The 11933-nt window shown below is 46.6% G+C and overlaps 1 pseudogene; it reads left to right on the top strand.

Annotated features, from left to right (window-relative positions):
- The first annotated feature begins 6519 nt into the window (after window positions 1-6519).
- On the top strand, window positions 6520-6636 carry LOC126428064 (5S ribosomal RNA; annotated as a pseudogene).
- The last annotated feature ends 5297 nt before the right edge of the window (window positions 6637-11933 follow it).

The raw sequence follows: 11933 nt of genomic DNA, 5'->3' as shown, positions 1-11933 counted from the left end.
CACCGGTTCCATATTCTGCTAACAGTCATTGGATCTCGACCAACGCGAGCAGCAATGTCGCGATACGACAAACCGCAATCGCGATAGGCTACAATCCGACCTTTATCAAAGTCGGATACGTGATGGTACGCATTTCTCCTCCTTACACGAGGCATCACAACAACGTTTCACCAGGCAACGCCGGTCAACTGCTGTTTGTGTATGAGAAATCGGTTGGAAACTTTCCTCGTGTCAGCACGTTGTAGGTGTCGCCACCGGCGCCAATCTTGCGTGAATCCTCTGAAAAGCTAATCATGTGCATGTGACAGGATCTTCTTCCTGTCGGTTAAATTTCGCGTCTGTGGCACGTCATCTTCGTGGTGTAGCAATTTTAATGGCCAGTAGTGTAGGTAATGGTTCATACAGGCCCCTGGTGAACGAGCAAATTCCTGCGTCATCATCTCTCATACATGTTTACTTTCTGAGAGATCTGGTGACGCTACTGGCTAGGGCATTTGCTGTACTTCACAAATGGCATGTTGCGCCGCAGCAGCTACACGTGGACGTGCATAGTCCTGCTGAAAAGGCCCATCACCTTCACGTCGAAGGAATGGCAGTAGGACGGGGATACAGCCTGTGCAATGCAGCAGGCAGTGGCCGCTTTACCCTGCAGAGACGCCATACGTGACTGTGAGTTGCAACCGAGGGTGGCCATCTCCATGAAGGCTGGGATGGGATGTGTGTGCCGTGAAGAATGCGCCCTAGAATAGGCCGCTCGCCAGGTCTATGTCTATCATACGCATACAGACAGAGCCTACTCTCATCACTGAAGAAATCGGAACGGTATTCCAATGTCCAGTGAACTTTTTCATGAGAGTAGCCATGATTGGTGGTGTCACCGTGTCAGTAATAGGGTGGTCAGAGGCATATGTGATCTTAATCCTGCTAGAAGCAGAAGGCTCCCAATGGTCCGTGATGACAATAAGTGAAACATGTGCACGGATTTCATCTGTGGATAATATTCGGTCAGCCACCGCCATTAGCATGTGTCTATCTTGACGTGCATGTGTATTATATGGGGGCCAGAAGCTGGGTTACAGGTGAGAAAATGTTCGTCGGACCACTGATGAAAGCAGCGGCAGAGCACCGATACATTGTGTCCAATATGAGAAGCAGTCCGTCGATACTCATGTCCAGCTTCCCACAGGTCTAAAATGCGACACCGTTCAAATGGTTGAAGCTGTTTAACAGCAGTATGTCCTCGTCAGTGGGGCTTGGTTGTACCCTAGAACGAATTTTGAAAAACACTGGTCAGCTCTAAACTCGGAACAGTTGCTGATGAAGAGTGAAAACAGAGGATGAACAGACAATCCACCTGAATGCCATCTGATTGCCGATGACCGTACCAAATGAATCACCACCACTACTAGTATGCACATACTATTCCCTGGTACCACTTAGCAGTCTTGAGGGTGAGGCAATTTCTCTCCGGCGGTGTATGTAATGTACTTATTAAATTTTTCTCTACCACATGACACATGCATATACACCGAAGAGACAAAGAAACTGGTACACCTACCTAATATCGTGTAGGGCCCCCGCGAGCACGCAGAAGTGCCGCAAAACGACGTGGCATGGACTCAATTAATGTCTAACGTAGTGCTGGAGGGAACTGACACCACGCATCCTGCAGAGCTGTCCATAAATCCGTAAGAATACGAGGGGGGTGGAGATCTCTTCTGAACAGCAAGTTGCAAGGTATTCCAGATACGCTCAAAAATATTCGTGTCTGATGAGTTTAGTGGCTAGCGGAAGTGTTTAAACTCAGAAGAGTTTTCCCGGAGCCACTCTGTAGCAATTCTGGACGTGTGGGGTGTCGCATTGTCCTACTGGAATTGCCCAAGTCCGTCTTATCTATACGTATCAGGGGTGGCATATCACTTCAACTGCACAAGCCCCACACCATTACAGAGCCTTCGGCTCCGAATGCCCATATGGATGAGGTTTCGTCAAATGGTTCGCAGGCTACACTGGTTAATGGCCCGGGACTGAAATCTGCAGCAATTTGCGGAAGGACCGCACTTCTGCTACGTTGAGTGATTCTCTTTAGTCGTCATTGGTCCCGTTCTTGCAGGATCTTCTTCCGGCCGCAGCGATGTCGGAAATTCGATTCCTGATATTCACATTACACTTGTGAAATGGTCGTACGGGAAAATCCCACTTTAACGCTACCTCGGAGACGCTGTGTCCCACCGCTCGTGCGTCAACTATAACACCACGTTCAATCTCGCTAAAATCTTGATAACTTGCCACTGTAACAGCAGTAACTGATTTAACAACTGAGACAGACGGTTGTTGTCTTATATAGACGTTGCCGACCGCAGCGCCATATTCTACCTGTTTACGTATCTCTGTATTTGAATATGCATGCCTACACCAGTTTCTTTGACGCTTCAGTGTAGAAAACATTTGAGGATACGCGTAGTCTAAGCTATTTTCATCCTACAGTGAATTTTGTTGGAGGTTCTGTAACATACCGTAGACTCGGCTCGCCCCATTTCGAAAAACTCTACCTGCAAGTGGAAAACGGAACACAAGAATTCGGCGAGTCTTTCTAGAGCACATCCTGAGTGGCCACGTACCAACTCGGCAACTTCTGCTAGTTCGTGGCAGACCGACTGGACAAACTCGGAAATCTGTTCGAAATGTGAACGGAGCAGCCGGCCGCAGTGGCCGAGCGGTTCGAGGCGCTTTAGTCTGGAACCGCGTGACCGCTACAGTCGCAGGTTCGAATCCTGCCTCGGGCATGGATGTATGTGATGTCCTTAGGTTAGTTAGGTTTAAGTAGTTCTAAGTCCTAGATGACCGATGACCTCAGATGTTAAGTCCCATAGTGCTCAGAGCCATTTGAACCATTTTTTGGAACGGAGCAAATGTGCGGGCTCCGCCACTATTGACAACGCTCTGAAAGAATATTGTAAATACTGGAAGAATGAATAAGCAAAAAAAAAAAAAAAAAAAAGAAAACAAATCATACAGAAACACAAACTTTTATTAAAAATTTCGCACACAAAAATATATCCCGAAAACAACTGAATTTCTTTCATCTTATATTCTGTTCTCGGCCGGGTTGTGTGTAAAGCACTTTACAAATTCTGTTTTGTCTGTTTCACCATTTCTGAGTAAATTTAATTTCTGTTGTAGGAAAGCTTAGGTTTTCCTCATTTTTGAGGCCGTTTTGATGATGTGGCCTGCCGCCGATGTGGCCGTGCGGTTAAATGCGCTGCAGTCTGGAACCGCAAGACCGCTACGGTCGCAGGTTCGAATCCTGCCTCGGGTATGGATGTTTGTGATGTCCTTAGGTTAGTTCGGTTTAACTAGTTCTAAGTTCTAGGTGACTAATGACCTCAGCAGTTGAGTCCCATAGTACTCAGAGCTATTTGAACCATTTTGATGATGTGGCCATTTTTTCAGAGTTAATTCTTATGTAGCCATCAGCTTGTTTATGCTTCAAACTTTTCACAAACCTGAAGATGGTTGGGTGAGGAGATTTACTCGAAGCATTGAAAAGGGAATCAAAGCTTTCATGAGCGTGATTCGTTCTCCATAACTTTTCGATGGGAAACAAATCCGACCCAATTGTTTGCCGTGAACATGTTGCAGAACACTTTTTGATGTCTCACAAATAAAAATTTACGTTCTCCGTAAGGAAACGCAATCTGCAGCCCAAACACGAGGAGGAATTTGACGTTTTATTCGTAATCAATTTAATTTTCAGTTATATAATCGGCAAATTTGATGAGTTTTTGGTCTTGTGGCTCTATGATGACCAGGTCGGCAAAAACATTAGGAACATCTTGGGGATTTGAGTAACTAAGCCCAAAGATGTAATCCAGCCACTGGCCTCTTTCACTGTTCTGGTCTTTGTACGTCGAAGCCGAACCAAATGTTTGTCCTTTTCGCCACCTGAAATATGGATAAAAATTAATGTGTGCGAAAACTTAAAAGGCAAAAGTTTTTTAAGGTGAGTGACTTGAGCTATGTACTCAGCCCTTGGCAGCATAACTTTAGGAATGACTGTTTTCTACTGTGTTTAAAAATACAAAAAATATTATATAATAATTATGGCCGTTTATCGTTCAGTAGTAATACGGTTTTCTTAAAATAACAAATACAGCTGTACTTACCAAGCTTGAGCCAAGTGAACGCGACAACCAGTAAGCTTGACCGATTGGAAGGCAATCTTCATACTCTCCTCGATGGACTGTTCGAAATCAGTTACCGCCGTCTTTTGGATTAAAAGACAATTGCTTCTCTCTACATTAATCTCGAACACGCTGTAAAATTTCGAATATGTTTCCTTCTTATCTGTCATAAGGCTGAACACTAATAATATGTATGAACCTCATTAGTAACTGTGGATCTTGAATAACCGGAGAAAGTGTTTCGCTGCAGACTGAAAAGTACCGGCATCAATGTACATGTAGTTTCCTCCTGACATAGGTATTATAGATTGAAGTTGGTAGAAAAAACAAGATGACCATTTTCCGTACCATTATTAAGGACAAAGACTTCGCCTTTCGTAATTGTCACCTCCATTTGCGATAAGACTACATGAATTATCGCCGCGGATTTTGGCAGTTTCGGCATACTCTTCAAACGTGTATGCGTAAAAATTTTTGCTAATGTACCTTACATCCTTCTTCGCTAATGTGTTGGCTTGTGAACTGTCTGTCTGAGTTTACGTTTCTAAGGTTTTCCATCCAAAGCTTCGCTTTTTCTTTAAACAATATTAAATACATCTTCCTGTATAACAAGTGTTCTGGAATTGGTGTGTGCTCGTGAGTGCCTTGCAAACGCGAAAATAAGTTTACGCTGTCTACTGCAAAAAATGTAGCAGATCACCACTAGTTTTTACCACAACATCGCCATCCACGTTTCTTAGTTCTCCTATAAGGTTTCAATTTATAACCACTGCAGGTTAAACGTATATTACTACAATCACTAAAAATACGTTTCAAAACGTGCCTTTCTGCCATATTATTCCCTTGGTGACTAACTTGAGCTACGCAGCGGAACACTCTGTGACGTCAGCGAGTCGCTGTCGTTCACAGGACTGACGATCTCGGTGAGGGCCAGGAACAGCACCCCCTTTGACTCATTCCTGGGGTCGGGCCATCCTGCTACCTGCCATCGGAGTAGCCTAGATCGAGCGTGGGATTACCTCACTCTTTCAGAATGCCCTTATTGGCGTCGTTAAAAGTTGCCGAGTTCGAGTCTGGCCCGTGGACGAACCCAGGTACAACACGGGCAGCGGCAATTAGGCAGCAGGACGGCCCCCGACTCTTTCTCCAGTTCTTGTACTGAACAGACTTGGTGGGTGACATTTTGCCAAGAAGATATCACGTCCTGAGGGAACACGTTTCCGTGAAGTTTGTTCCGATCTCAATGACAGCCAGAATGGAAAAACGTGCCGAAATAAAAAACCTCGTTGATTATGTGCAAAGTGTAGCCCTGCGAATGCGTGAGGGTTTCTAAACATATCACATTCGTGCAAATTATGTGTAAAAGCGGTGTGTTCAGAGTTTTTTTTTCAGAGTAAAAACATGATTCAGTAAGGCATTTTGCGTAACTGCTAACTATAATAGTTCATAATGCGGCTTTTCAGGATAGATAAAACAGGTTTCATCGTTTCAAATGGAACTGTTCCATTTGAAACGATGAAAACTGATTTATCTATTCTAAACAGCCATATTATTGTGTTCGCAATTACCAACACATGATTTTCGAAAAATGTTTGTTAAAACAGCAATCCAGTAGCCCCACTCAGGTGAATGAGGCCAATGTCGAATGTGTTCAACGGGAATGTCACTGCTGAGATATATACAACTATTGTAGGTGACACGTTCATTCAGATTTTGTAGGCGGGATTCCCGCTTTGCGCCGGCCGCGGTGGCAGAGCGGTTCTAGGCTCTTCAGTCCGGAACCACGCGACTGCTACGGTCGCAGGTTCGAATCCTGCCTCGGGTATGGATGTGTGTGATGTCCTTAGGTTAGTTAGGTTTAAGTAGATGTAAGTTCTAGGGAACTGATGACCTCAGCTGTTAAGTCCCATAGTGCTCCGAGCAATTTGAACCATTTTGTCCGCTTTGCAAGTGGGCATGCTCCCATTCGCAGAGACTGACAATTAAATGATACTTCTCACTCGGTGCCCATATTACCCACATTTATATTTCATTTAGACGTTTAGGTCTCTGCAAAAAAAAAAAAAAAAAAAAAAAAAAAAAAAAAAAAAAAAGTTCAAATGTGTGTGAAATCTTATGGGACTTAACTGCTGAGGTCATCAGTCCCTAAGCTTACACATCACTTAATCTAAATTATCCTAAGGACAAACGCACACATCCATGCCCGATGGAGGACTCGAACCTCCGTTGGGACCAGCCGCAGAGTCCGTGACTGCAGCGCCGTAGGCCGCTCGGCTAATCCCGCGTGGCGGTCTCTGCAAGATAAACAATTTACTAACAGTCTTTCTCTTCCATTGGCAACGGCCTTACCGCAGTGGATACACCGGTTCCCGTCAGATCACCGACGTTAAGCGCTGTCGGGCGTGGCCGGCACTTTGATGGGTGACCATCGGGCCGCCATGTACTGTTGCCATTTTTCGGGTTGCACTCAGCCCCGTGATGCTAACTGAGGAGCTACTCTACCGAATAGTAGCGGCTCCGGTCACAGAAAACCATCATAACGACCGGGAGAGCGGTGTGCTGACTACACGCCCCTCCTATCCGCATCCTCATCTGAGGATGACACGGCGGTCGGATGGTCCCGATGGGCCACTTGTGGCCTGAAGACGCAGTGCCTGCCTGCATTTCTCTTCCATTAAGGTAATGGAACTGCTTCTTACGGAGTAATGGCACAGAGTCCGTTGTACAACGACTCAGGGTGCATCTGCATCGACACTGCAGAGAATTAAGATAGTTTTGTACGCCATCCTATGTATCTCTGTAAATAGTTCCGCCAATATCTAACACTTACCATGAAGGAAGAAACGGGACATTTGGTAAATTTCATATATACAAACCAGTCACATTAATGTAACCACCGCCAATGTTCGACGTCAAGGTGCAGTAACCACTCACAGGTAGCAGGTGGTAGCACCAGCAGTGGAATGCATATAAAGCGGGGCGGGGCAGGACGCGGATAACAATGCGATCGTTGTAAGGGGGGAACGAAGCGATTTACTTGACATCCAAAAGAGTATGATCATTGGCTTTCGGACCAAGAGTGAAAGCATTACCTAAATGGGTAACTCTGTAAAATGTTCGCTTGCCACTGTGGTTAAAGTATACCGTGCATGGCAAAATGGCGCCATCCAAACCCGGCGCACAGGCTGCCGTGGTACACCACAGGGCACAGATGACACAGTTGAATGACAGCTGTAGAAATGCCTCCTAGTGAACAGACTTGCAACTGTTGAGTCACTGAGCAGCTAGACGAACCAGCGGGCCACCAACAGTGTCTCCTGAAAGGCCGCCCAACGAACATTGCAGCATATGGCCCTTGGCTAAAGGCGCCTGTTTCATGCACCCGGGCTGAATGCTGTCCATCAACGACAGAGGCCGGAATTTGTATTGTACACCAGTACCACAATCGGATGTAAGCTGAGTGGCGACAGGTGGTATTTTCAGATGAATCACGTTCTGTGCTCCTTCTGACAGATGGCTGTTGGCGTTTACGGCGTGATACGTCTGAAAGCAAAGATTTCAAGCTGGAGGAGGTTGAGTCATGGGCTGGGGAATGATTTCCGTGGGTGGTCTCGTCATCCAGCAAGGCACAATGGATCAACACAAGTATTCGTCTTTCAAATGTTCAGATGTGTGTGAAATCTTATGGGACTTAACTGCTAAAGTCATCACTCCCTAAGCTTACACACTACTTAACCTAAATTATCCTAAGGACAAACACACACACCCAGGCCCGAGGGAGGACTCGAACCTCCGCCGGGATCAGCCGCTCCATGACTGCAGCGCTCTAGACCGCTCGGCTAATCCCGCGTGGCTGTTCGTCTTTCTGTGGGGACATTGTACACCACTAAATGCCGTTTGCGTTTACTCGGCATGACGGCATCTACCAGCAGGACATTGCAACATGTAACACAGCTCGCATGTGTGTCTGGTTCGAAGAGCACTGGGGTGAGTTTACTGCACTTACCTGACCATCAAACTCCCTGTATGGAAACCCAACATAGAATCACCTCGATCGGGGTGTTCTATTGCAGTGTGGACCTCTGCAAAACCTGCAGCAAGAGAGTCAACAGAGATCTGGAAGGTACCGACAGGGATATGGAGCCATACGGACTCCAGTGCCGTGGCCATGCGGCGTGCAGGCCGATCGAGGTGGTCCTACAGATTCTCGACTGGGGAATTTGCTAGCTGGAGGGGTACGGTAAATTCATCCTGGTGCTCTTAGAATCACTCATGTACACTGTGAGCTGTGTCACATGTAGCTCATGGTAGGTGCCATCACGACAAGGAGAAAACAAACTGCATGGAGGGGTGGACATGGTCCCCAAGGATGGATGCTTACTTGTGTTGATTCGTTGTACCTTCCTGAAAGCGGAGGTCGCCCAGGGAATACCATCGCGCCGAGGAAAAAAAAGAACTGCACAGAGGGGTGGACTTAGTTCCCAAGGATAGATGCTTACTTGTGTTGATTCATTGTACCTTCCAGGAAGAGGAGGTCGCCCAGGGAAGGGCAACGTCTGAGGAGAAAACAAACTGCATGGAGGGGTGGACGTGGTCCCCAAGGATAGATGCTTACTTGATTCATTGTACCTTCCAGAGTGAGGAGGTCGCCCAGCGAATACCATCACGCTGAGGAAACAAAAACTGCATGGAGGGGTGGACATGGTCCCCAAGGATAGATGCTTACTTGTGTTGATTCATTGTACCTTCCAGAAAGAGGAAGTAGCCCAGGTAATGCCATGCTCCCTCTTCCGACCTGGACCTTTCCGACGATTGTTGCAGGCTGTATGTTATCAATTCGATGGAGCATAAAAATTAATTCATCCGAAAAAGTTACCTATCGCCACTCACTGGACGTCAATTGAGGTATTGGGGAGCAAATTCCAGCCTTTATCGGCCAATGAACAGCATTCAGCATGGGTGCATGAACCAAACACCTGTTGTGGAGGCCTATACGCTGCAATTTTTGCTGAATGGTCGCTGAGGAGACTCAGTAGGAGCCCAGTGATTCATCCGGCCCGTCAGCTACTCAAGAGTTGCACTCTGTCCGCGCATAGACATCTCCACAGCCGTCTTTCACCCCTGCCATCTATGGCCCGTGGTGCACCTCGGCGCTGGTTTTGGACAGCGCGATTTTGCCATACATGGTATACCTTAACCATGGCGGCACTCAAGCAGTTTACAAACTTAGCCGTTTCGGAAATGCTTCCACCCTTTCCCGAAAGCCAATGATAACCCCATTATGGACGTCAGATAAGTCGTTCCGTTTCCGTAATATGACAACAACAGCACTGTTTTCCGCGTGCCCCCCGACACGTTTTATATATCCTGCATTGCTAGTGCCGTCTGTGAGTGGTTCTTGCACGTTGACGTGGAACATAGTTGATGGTCACATTAATGTGACTGGAACGTTTAACTGCGGATGTGCAGTTACGAGCCGCCACAAACTTCTACAAAAATTAGTTAGCACAGATGTTCACTCTGTCTCGAAAGCCGACATACGGCCGGGAGAGCGGTGTGCTGACCACATACTCCTCCATATCTGCATCCAGGGATGCCTGAGGGCTGGGGATGACACGGCGGCCAGTCGGTACCGTTGGGCGTTCGTGGTCTGCTCGGACGGAGTTTGGTTAGATATACACTGATATAAAAACTTAAAGATGGAAGTAACTTTCGCATGTTATGACGCTGCCAAGGACGATAGCTCGAGAAACTTGGACCATCCATAGAAAGAACTGCTACAGTACAGCACAGAAACTAAGTGGAAGACACCTACAATGAGACAAACTGGAATGACACTTTTAATCGAAAACAATAATTACACTGAAGACAACGCGATTCATAAGGGTCCTCTGGACGTTACTAAAGGCGTAAAATGGTTCTTAATAGAATGTGTGTTCACCAAGGACGGCAATGGACGTTCTCCAATGTCCTCCCATGCTTATCACAACGTTTGTAAAGAGTTCTTGTGGTGGGGCGTTTCATTTCTCCACCACTGTTGACAACTGCTAGATGGTCGTTGGTGCGTGTGGACATGCTGCGATACGTCTCTCGAACGCATCCCACACGTGGCTATGGGATTTAAGTCGGGGAGGAAGGGGCAGGTCACTCCATTCCATTCGTCGAATGTCCTCTCCTTCCAAGAGGTCGTCCACCTGTGCTGTTCGATGCGGTCGCGCATTGTCATTCACAAAGCTGAAGTCATCGCCGAATGAACCTCCGAAAAGATGCACTTTAGGAAGGTGTATAGTGCCACGATAATGTCGACCGGTGATCAGACATCTGGAAGGCTGTGCGCCCATGCTACATTATGCCTTCCCACACCATAACACGTGGACCACCAAGACGACCATGTTCCTGGGTGTTCACACCTCGCGCCTGTCCAGCATTTATGAGATTATTCGGGGTTGTTTGAAACTATTTGTAGCTCAACTGCAGAAACGAGCCCAATATTGTATTGAAAAAGGAGCAAGACAAGTGGAACATTTGCTTTAACAGGTACGAGTGTCTAGTAAATTTTAACATTCTGAAGCAGTAATTAATTGTTAAAGTAGACTTTGAGTTAAATTTGAGCGCAGTTAGATGGGCGACTTAATCGAAAAGGTTACATTCCGAATACAGTAGTACTAACCGAAGACAATATTTAATAGTGAAGCGTGTGGGGGCTTTGAATCAGAAACTCGCTATTATCGTGAAAACAGCACATTCGCAGGCACATGTTGACGCACCGTTTTTGCATCTACTATCGTACACTTTCACTAGTTTCAGATTTTTCTGTTAATTATGATATACCGTCCACAGGCTATTACAATGACATGCGTGGCCGCCGCGTCAGACTCTACTCAGTACACTATCCTTGGCGCATGGCAACTGAAGTGACATAGAAGGTGTAGGAAGCTTAAGTCCAGAGACGAAAGGTGGAATAGGTGTAGTCAGCATACAAGTCGAAACTTGAAGGCTTACTCTCCATCTCCTAAATAATTTGTAATTATTGCAGACATACACTGCCACCTCGAAGCGGCTTTTCTTCCCTTTCTTGTAAATTCATTCCTCATGTGAGGCGGGCTGGCAGCAGCCTACATACGCCACTCTTCGGCCAATAGGTACAACGTTAGATACAATAGAAGACAAAGAATAGAAATTGATGCATGGTAAAACATGATGATAAACGTAACATGATAGATATGAAGCCATTCGAGTGAAGGCACTGTGAACACAAAGGAGGTCAACAGTTAAAACAAACATAGACATAGATTTGGATACACAAACGTAGAAGGACACCGATGAAAACACTGTTGCACAAAATGAAGAAACACTGGCGCACAGAACCACTGTGGTGACGATTATCGGAGAAACAGACACCAACACACCGATGAAGGGGAGTGGGCTGCCACTGGGTGTAGGGGGAAGGCACGGGGGAAGGAGGGGGGAAGGAGCTAGTGGGAGAAAGAAGAGAAGGGTGAGGGGAGAGGGTAGGGGTTGGAAGCCTGGGAAGGGGGGAGAAAAAAGACGAGGGAGAGAGGAGGGGGGAGAAAGGAATGTGAGGGGGAAGAGAGGGAGCCCAGGAGGAATAGGGGGGGAAGGTATAGGGGGGTTACATCTTGTAGGAGGGGTAAATGGAAATGGAGGGAACAAGGACATCATCAGGGGGAGTTGGCAGGAGCCACCTTGTGCAAGGGTAAGGAGAGTGTGAAGATGGAGAGCAGGTGG

This window comes from Schistocerca serialis, chromosome 1 (genome assembly GCF_023864345.2).
Source record: "Schistocerca serialis cubense isolate TAMUIC-IGC-003099 chromosome 1, iqSchSeri2.2, whole genome shotgun sequence".
Taxonomy (NCBI): domain Eukaryota; kingdom Metazoa; phylum Arthropoda; class Insecta; order Orthoptera; family Acrididae; genus Schistocerca; species Schistocerca serialis.
Note: the sequence above shows the minus strand (reverse complement) of the source record. Positions and strands in the feature narration are given on the sequence as shown.